General features: G+C 48.9%; 1 long non-coding RNA gene across 2 annotated transcripts; it reads left to right on the top strand.

The window, feature by feature from the left end:
* Positions 1–3,046: 3,046 nt before the first annotated feature.
* Positions 3,047–8,488, top strand: LOC122171445. 2 transcript variants are annotated; one of them, XR_006172003.1, is made up of 4 exons: positions 3,047–3,106; positions 4,005–4,089; positions 5,054–5,191; positions 8,170–8,488. It is a non-coding gene; the product is annotated as an uncharacterized LOC122171445 (long non-coding RNA). The 2 variants fall into 2 exon arrangements; XR_006172004.1 differs by lacking the exon at positions 8,170–8,488 and adding an exon at positions 6,538–7,110.
* The last annotated feature ends 308 nt before the right edge of the window (positions 8,489–8,796 follow it).

Here is an 8,796-nt window from a genome sequence, read left to right on the forward strand (position 1 = left end):
CTGCACATAGCATCACTTCCTAAACATCCAGCACTCCCAAATTCAGCAAGCAGCAGCAGAACTTGCTGGCACTTGTCACTTCTGAAAGTCAGGTTTCAGCTGCACCTCAAGCTTCATAGGAATTTTTGCAGGTTGGAGCAAAACTAAGGGATTAGGTTCAACAATATACATGAATTTCACTCAAATTAGCTGAGATAGACATGGCAAGTGATGCTCTTCTGCCTAGGGCTCTGTCTCCTGTTGGGTCAGGTCAACATCAGTGCAGCCACGTGTCCACCCTGGCAGCAAAGGAAGACAGCAACAGGGGCACCCCAGGTTACAGCATGGCATCCTGGAAACACAGCAAGGAGACAGGCAGAGAAATCTCAAGGTATGAAAAGCATGTAAAAGCATATGTCTCCATTTGCGTTTGTGGCCCTATGGCATTAATAGGATGTGAATAGTTCAACAGGATCTTATGTGCTGCAAGAGCACAATCTGGTCACCTTCAGGCCAAAGTACTGTTTCTAATGACGTTTCAAACTAAAATATCACCCTTATTTTTCTATATTGCTCTTGCTTCTTTTATATTCAATCTGGTGTTTTTTTCCTTCTTTTTTGTGGTCTACTGATATATATTTGAAGCAAATTCTGGACTTTACACTGACCCCAGCCCATCAGTCTCTGCAGTTGCAATAGTCAGAGCACCAGCTGCATGGAGGCCATAGGGTGAACTGGAGATGGGATTCATGAGGGCTGGAGGGCAGAGGGTTTCCCGCATTGCCCGCACTGCCCAGTGCTGAAGTCACTGTCCTACGTTTTCAAGAATGTGGCATGCAGGGACATGGTTTAGTGGGCACAGTGGTGAAGAGTAGACACTTGGACTAAATGATTTTAGCAGGCTTCTCCAACCTTTATGATTCTATGATTCTGTGATTTTAAGTATCTGTTTATTGAGCACTAGGGACTGATCTGCCCAGAGCACTGGGGAGTCCCTGCAATTTCTTCTATGCTGGGCATCAGAGCACGGCTGGAGCCATGGGAAGTCTCCATTCCATGATGATTATGGAAAGTTCCTAGAGGTCCTTCAGCTTTCCCACGGGCAGATTTACCCTTTGGACAGGTCAGTCCCTCCAGCTCACTCCAAAGGCAGCCAGGGCTACCTGTGCTCCCAGCACACCTCTGCTCTGCGCCTCACAGAGGGTGCCTAACACTGCCAAAGAGATACTCATGGCACAACAAAAACACACACCAAACTGCACAGAAGGAAAGATTTATTCCCTAATTGCTTCCTAGTGCATACTGAAGCCAGAATCAGCAAGGAATTGAGCCCAAGGAGTACTAACAGGACACGGAAAGGAGACTGACTTGAAATGCCCAATTGGGGGTCCCAGTCCAGTTGTGTTTTGAAACAGAGGGCAAAAAGTGAGCATGAAAGAGGCAGTTTGGTTTAGAAAGAAAACCCAAGCTTTTACAATTCAGCTTTGAAGTTGCTTTTCTTTCTTTTCCTATCTCATTCTTCTCTGGTGAACATGTGGGCAATACGTATTTGTACTGCAGTTCCTTCTGAATACTTTGTGAGCCCATCTGTGTCCCTCACCACCCTCCACACCTCTGGAGTTGCAGCAGAAGGGGCTCAGCGCTTACCAGAGGAGACCACAGCAAAGCACTGCCTGTTACTCATGTTTGATAAAAGCAGCATCAGAACATCTGATTTTTTTGCAGACATTTCAAATGAGATCAAGGACCTGTTTCCCTTGTGACACCACAGCAAAAATATAAATAAAAAATGGTTTCCTGTTACAGTGGCTGTTATAAAAGTACCAACAGTCACAGATTCTGTAAATAACTTTTAAATTATGGTCATGCAGTGTCAACAGGACATCCTGTGCAATGCCCTTAGCTAAGGAGCACCTCCACTGTGAGTCCTGCTGGCAGGGCAGTGCTTGCAGCACCACCCAACAGTACCATTGAACCCAATGGTTCTAGAGCACAGCACTGCAGGAAGCTCAGCTCTGAGCCATGCCAATGACACACAGTTGGTTACCTCCAGTTCCCATGTCACTGTTAAAGAGATAAGGGGAAAGGCAACTTGGAAAGCAAATGGTATCCTGGGCTCCATCAGAAGAAGGGTAGCCTGTAGGGATAGGGAAGTGATTGTCCTTCTCTACTCTGCCCTTGTGAGGCCCCATCTGCAGTACTGGGTCCAGATCTGGGGTCCTGAGAAAGACGGAGCTGTTGGAAAGGGTCCAGAGGAGGGCTATAAAGATGATCAGGGGGCTGGAGCACCTTCCCTATGAAGACAGGCTGAAGGAGCTGGGCTTGTTCAGCCTGGAGAAAAGAAGGCTGCAGGCTGACATCATTGCAGCCTTCCAGTACCTAGAGGGAGCCTAAAACAGGACGGGAATCAACTCTTTGCAAGAGTAGATGACAGCAGGACAAGGAGAAACGGGTTTAAGTTGAAGGGGGGAAGATTTAGGTTGGATATCAGGAAGATTTACCAAGACAGTGGTGAGGTGCTGGAATAGGCTGCCCAGAGAGGTTGTTGATGCCCCGTCCCTGGAGGTGTTCAAGGCCGGGTTGGATGCGGCCCTGGGCAGCCTGGTCTGGTATTAAACGTGGAGGTTGGTGGCCCTGTATGCAACTGGGGGGTTGGAGATTCATGATCTTTGAGTCCCTTCCAACCCAAGCCACTCTCTGATTCTATGACTCTCTGACTCATGAGCTGGGAAGATGAATTTATGTCCTACACCAAGATCTGACCAAGCTGCACTTGCAAGGAAAAAAAAAAAAAGAAAAAAGGAGGCTTGAAAAGGCAGTCACTGAAGTTCACGCTTTGTAATGGAAATAACAAATACGCAAAGCGGAGCTACTTCGGCTGTGCACAATCAGAGCACGAATGATGCACACGAAACGGCGAAGCAAAGCGCTCCGCAGCGCAGCACGGTCAGCCAAACCCGCGCTGCCCACGCGCAGCAGCGCGAAAACCGCAGCGCCCTGCCGGGACTGCGCCAGCGCCGCGCGCCCGCGCCCGGCCCCGCCCCGCGCCTCTCCATTGGCCCCCGGCTGTGACGTCACCGTGTTGCTGGGTGGAAAAGCGGTGACGCAGGGCGGGCGCGCGAATGTGGTGGGTGGAGAATGAATGGGGTGAGGGGCGAAGGGGCGAAGGGGCGAAGGGCCGAAGGGCGCGGAGCCGGCACGTGCAGCCCCGAGGGAGCTGAGGTGCGCGCGGGAGAGGGGGAGAAGCCGGTGGCAGGTCTGCGATCCTCTGCGGGGCCCGTTGTGTTCCCTGCACAGCTGGGTATGATGCGAGGGTTTATCCTGTGACCCCACCAAGATGGACAATGACAGGGAACGTTCTGTCCAGCCACTCTGTAGGGTGAATGAACAAGGCCATCCATCCCACTCACTGATTGCTACCTCTGGAATATATTCCTAATCCAGCGAGTCAGGTTGCTCACTTTGTGCCCAGATCCATCTCACTCAGCAGCTCACAGGCTCACCAGCTCACCTAGTGCTGGGGCCTGTACGGTGTGGCCACCCTGTGCCAGCAGCCAGTATCTCAGCATCTCGTTTTGTTGGCGTGCCATGCACAACCTATGACATGCAATGAACAGCAGGTTGCCACCTGAACCTTCACATGGAGGAGTGAGAACCAAAATAACAAATGCATTTTCAGCTAGGGCAAAGGCAGCAGCCTTTGAATGGGAACTGCTGGATTAACTCATGACTCAGCTGGCTGAACGCTGCGGCACATGTTGGGCTTAGGGCCGTGGCCGAGGCCGTGCTGGCTCTGCTGAAAGCAGAGCAAAACGTGGGCAGGGCAGCAGGGATGTTGCCTGCTCATCCTCCCTTTGAGTACTGGGATGGTGCTGGGAGACACTGAGCTGGGGCATGGTGCAGGGTGCGCAGTGCAGGGCTGGCCAGCTTTGCCATGCTTGTTGGAGTGGGAGGAAGGAGCCAGCCCAGGCGCCAAAACGTCTGCGAGGCCGCTTAGATCATGATCACAATGTTTTTCTGCATAGGGATCCACGTAAATAGAAGCCATTCATCCAGGCTGAGAGGACTGGCAGCTTTCAGAGTCACCCTGTCCGCTGATACACAACCACCGTAGGTTTTGCCCTCTCTTTGATTTCTGCCCTCCTCCCCCAGCAGCAGAATTCCCAGGGCATCATCCTCATGAAACAGCCTTTTGTTTCTGGGTGCCCAAAGCTGATGCATCTCTCTGACTCTGCTCCATTTCACTGCCCTGGCTGCTGGTGTCACCTTCCCAGCACCTCCTGCCCGGGTGGCGTTTCAATATCGCTGTTTTTCCTCTGCAGTCCCACTCCTGCCAGCCAGAAACCAAAATCCTTGCACTTGCCTGGCCCCAGCCACCATCTGCGGGCCTCCTGTTGCCCAGCCACTGGCTATGGGCTGATTAGAGCTCGGAACACACTGCCAAGCCATTGGTTCAAAATGCCTGGCTCTTTGATAGAATCACAGAATGAATTGAGTTGGAAGGGACCCCAAAGATCACCAAGTTCCAACCTCCCTGCCATAGGCAAGGTTGCCAACCTCTAGATCAAGTACCAGATGAGATTGCCCAGGGCCCCATCCAGCCTGGCCATGAACACCTCCAGGGATGATGGGGCATCCACCACCTCTGGGCAGTCTGTTCCAGCACCTCACCGCTCTCTCGATGATAAACCTCCCCCTGACATCCAAATAAATGATAGAATCATGGAACCATAGAATGGCTTGGGTTGGAAGGGACCTCAAGGAACATGAAGCTTCAACCCCCCTGCCGCATGCAGGGCCACCAACCTCCATATCTAATACTAGACCAGGCTGCCCAGGGCCCCATCCAACCCGGCCTTGAACACCTCCAGGGATGGGGCATCCACAACCTCTCTGGGCAGCCTGTTCCAGCACCTCACCACCCTCTTGGTAAAGAACTTCCTCCTCATATCCAACCTATATCTTCCCTATCACTATTTACAGGTGTAAAAAGTTGGTTTCCTTCCTGTTTATAATCTCCCTTTAAATATTGGAAGGCTGTAATAAGGTCTCCCCAAAGCCTTCTCTTTTCCAGGCTTAACAAGGCCAGTTCCTCCAGCCTACTGATAATCTTCATGGCCCTCCTCTGGACTGTCTCCAAAAACTCCATGTCTTTCTGATGCTGGGGGCCCTGGACCTGGATGCAGTACTCCAGCTGGAGCCTCTCATTCAGGTACGTTGCTGTGATCCCTCTCACTGTGAAGCAGTTTTGGCTGTGGTGTCATCTGATCTCACCTCTGCAGGGTCTCCTGGTTTTCTCTTTTTTTCCTTAATACTCTAAGGGAAGAGCCTCTAGCCACTCTAGGTTGCAAGTCTTCAGGATCTTCACTGGCAAGAGACATTAATAAAAGTGCAAAGAATGACAACTATCCATAGATTTTTTTTTCTGTATGTATAGTTATGCAATAGCTCACGCATATCTCACTGCTTCTCAGGATACTCTGCTTCTCAGCTCACCATGAACATCGAGCTAGCTTCAGCCAGCAGCTGTGAATAGCTCTTAGCATACTGCTTATTTGCCTGAGCCTTCAGCAGTGCAAGGAACCCACAGCACATGCTCCTGTCATCCTCCTGAAAAGTGCTGAGCCAAGTGTTAGCACTTCTGCAACAATTTGAGTGGGAAAGTTGCAAGCCTGCCACATGTGCATAATACCTGCATGGTACAAGCACGTTTGGACAAAAGCCATTCAATGAATCTGTTTTGTCACAGTGCAGCTGCACTACATCCAGCCTCTTGCTGCACTGTGGCTGTGCTCAGGTCCGAGCATGAGCTTTGCACCCCGATGCCTGTCTCCAGGTGCAGTGCCCCTGGCAGTTCTGCAGTGATCAGTGACAAGTTCCAGCTGTCCTTTGCATCTGTCCAAGCAAACACAGGCACCAGGTTTCAGCACAGGCCATGCCCATGCCTCGGTTACCCACAGCAAGAATCATTCTCCTCGTTTGATAGCTTTCATGGATGGATGTAACCCAGGTGCTGGGGTAGGAGGGGGAGGTGGGGGGCACGCAGCTTTTTCCCTGAGCTAATGAGAGTGGCAGCTAATTAGATGGACAACATCCCACCAGGCCTTTTACCTCTCCTAAGAGATCCTGCCTTGACTAATCAAGCCAGCACGAACGGCAGGAAAGCATTGATAGCAGAAGAAAATGAGATCACCCCAGAACTATCACACTGCCTTTCTGGGTGAGCAGAACATAATTTATCTCCCTCAGTCACTCAGATAACTCCAGGTATGCTGTGCTGAGCTCTTCCCATTGGTGCCATTCTCCGGCACTCAGTTGTCACATCAGCTTTGTTCTCAATTTAGGCATTTTCTGGCTTTACTTTCTCTGCAGCTTATCAAGTAGTAGGCACTGTTCTTCATAACTCCTAAGATAACTGCTCTTTCTGGACTTTTATTTTTGCCATTCAACACCTTTCATGAATGGATCTCACTTGCTCCTGGAAGCAAAAAGCCCTGAAAGGGGATAGCAAGAGGCAGGTGGGCTTTAATTCCCCTGCCCTCTCCTTGTCCATTACAGCTTCATAAAGCCTGAAGACCTCCAGAGCAATTCCAGGAGTGAGAAAGGAGAACCCAATCTGACAGAATCACAAATCCATGCTGTGGGTTTATTTCTGAACAGTGTCATCTCTCCATTGTCCCAGTGGGCAGAAGGAAAACTGGCAGAAGGGACGTGCTTAGAATTCATTTTGCCAGATTCCAACTGTGGCACATTTTCTGATGAAAGAAGTGCAGCCTGTGTTTGATGAAGGAGACATCAGTGCCATTTCAACCTCTGCCTTTATGAAGCTTCTTTTGTCCTTTGGTAGGTTTTGGGCAGCTCCTTGTCTGCACCTTCAGCTGGCCCATCACTTGCAGCACAGCGCTGCTGCTTTACTTAAAGGGAAACTAAATCTCCTGCCTGAGAACTATATGGGAAAATTTGCTTTGCATGAGCTGGCTGTGAAGAAGCAAATTCCCTGCCCAGCAGCAGAACGTGCCTATGAATAGTCCCTGTGTAAACAGGGTTGCACATTGCAGAACGGCATCGGGCATGCTTTCCACCAGCCATCTCTTCCTGAAATTCAATAGACATTGATATTTATATCCAGCCTTTGAGGTTTAGCATGCTTCAGCACAAATATACATTTATTAATACCGCAATACTTTGGGTCTTACTGACTCCCACTGAGTCTTATTTCACTCACAGGTACACTCTTTTTCCTGGACTGTCATGCTTGAAATAAGCTAAGCCAAGAGTGGATGATCTTTCAGCAGAACAAGTAATTTGCTGAAGGCTCCATTCAGCAATATTTTCCTTATTTCACTTGATCAAAGTGCTGTTTAAGCAGAGGGCTATGTTCTGCCCAGCAGCAGAGTGGTGTTACTGATATATGGCAGCAGTGGTCGCAGCAGCAGGGATCTGAGTGCCCATTGACAAAGCAGAGAGATCAGGAATCTGGCCCAGCATCCTCAAAATAAGAATGCTGGGAATAGAGCTATGCCAAGGAAGAATTTGGCCCATACTGTTTCTGAAATGAAGAAGCCAAATAATACAAAGATGTGAGCGGATCTGTAGTCTGTTTATAAGAAAATCCATGATTTATAGAGCCCAGCAAGAGGAAGGTTAAGCTTCAAGAGCAATACAGCATAACAAAAAGAAGTTATTTCTCCCTGTAAAAAGACACTTTAATAGAAATGAGGACGAATAAAATTCCCAAGATGTGACTTTGCTGTGGATTACAATCCTGTTATGCATTGTAGATCCTTTGCAGATCACACTATTGTGCTGTACGAAGGCATCAGTCTGCTTATAAAACAATTGTTTCCCTGATTCTGCTGCCCAGCATCTTCCTGAATCTGTGTCAATATAAATGCTTCTGCAGCAAGAGTAAGTAGCCAGGTCTACATGCCTGAGGTTCAGTCAGATGTGATGATGTTACTCATTTAATTGCCCAAACAGGAGCCAGGTCCCACCATCTCCTGATGCGGGGCTCCACTGCTGGAGCTGGGGCTGCCGGCTCTTTCCCAGCAGAACAAGGTGCATTGCTTGCATCCTGCCTTTCCCTTCCTGCAGCATCATAAATAGAGCTTGTGCGCTCTGCAGAGCTGGGCTGAAATAGGTCAGTCTTCGAAGGCAGATCTGCTTACAGGAGTCACTCTTTTCCGTCAGGCAGTCGGGCAGATCCCCAGAGGAGTGTTTCTTTAAGGCTGAATTGCAGAATTCAAGATTTCTCCTGTCCAGGAATGTTCCTGGCATTTTGCTGGTGTTTGATGAAAGAAGAAACATGCCATGCAGACAAGCCTTCAGCGCTGAGCCTGTTTTGCTGGGGAGGATCCCATGTGCTGACTGCCTTTGCTCACACATCTAATTGCTTCTTGTGGGTACCTTCTGAGAAAACCCTGCTTGCACTGACAACCTGTTTTTTCAGGGTGTAACCGTCAGAAAAATAATGTAGTGGGATTAAAAAAAAAAAAAGCAATAAAAATAAGCCAAGTTTAAAACAGATGCAAATGTTTCATCACTTCAGCCCTTTGTCCAGAAACAAAGAATAAAACTGTGTTATAGTTCAAACTCATCTTCCAACTTACTTAGATATCTTGGGGTGCTTCAATAGGAAATGGACCTAAATTATGTGCCGTATCCCAAAGGCTGCTGAGTTTTGTATTTGTTGTGAAAATAATGAAAGCCATACCATTGCCAGTGAGTAACGGAAGCTAATCTCACTGATCAGCTCCATCTTTAACATGGCATCATGCTGTACCATGTGTTTCAGTTGCAAAATACGAACAGACAATT

The sequence above is a fragment of the Centrocercus urophasianus genome, unplaced genomic scaffold, assembly GCF_019232065.1.
Source record: "Centrocercus urophasianus isolate 14NV4802_14NV808 unplaced genomic scaffold, USGS_Curo_1.0 seq_9, whole genome shotgun sequence".
Classification (NCBI taxonomy): Eukaryota; Metazoa; Chordata; class Aves; order Galliformes; family Phasianidae; genus Centrocercus; species Centrocercus urophasianus.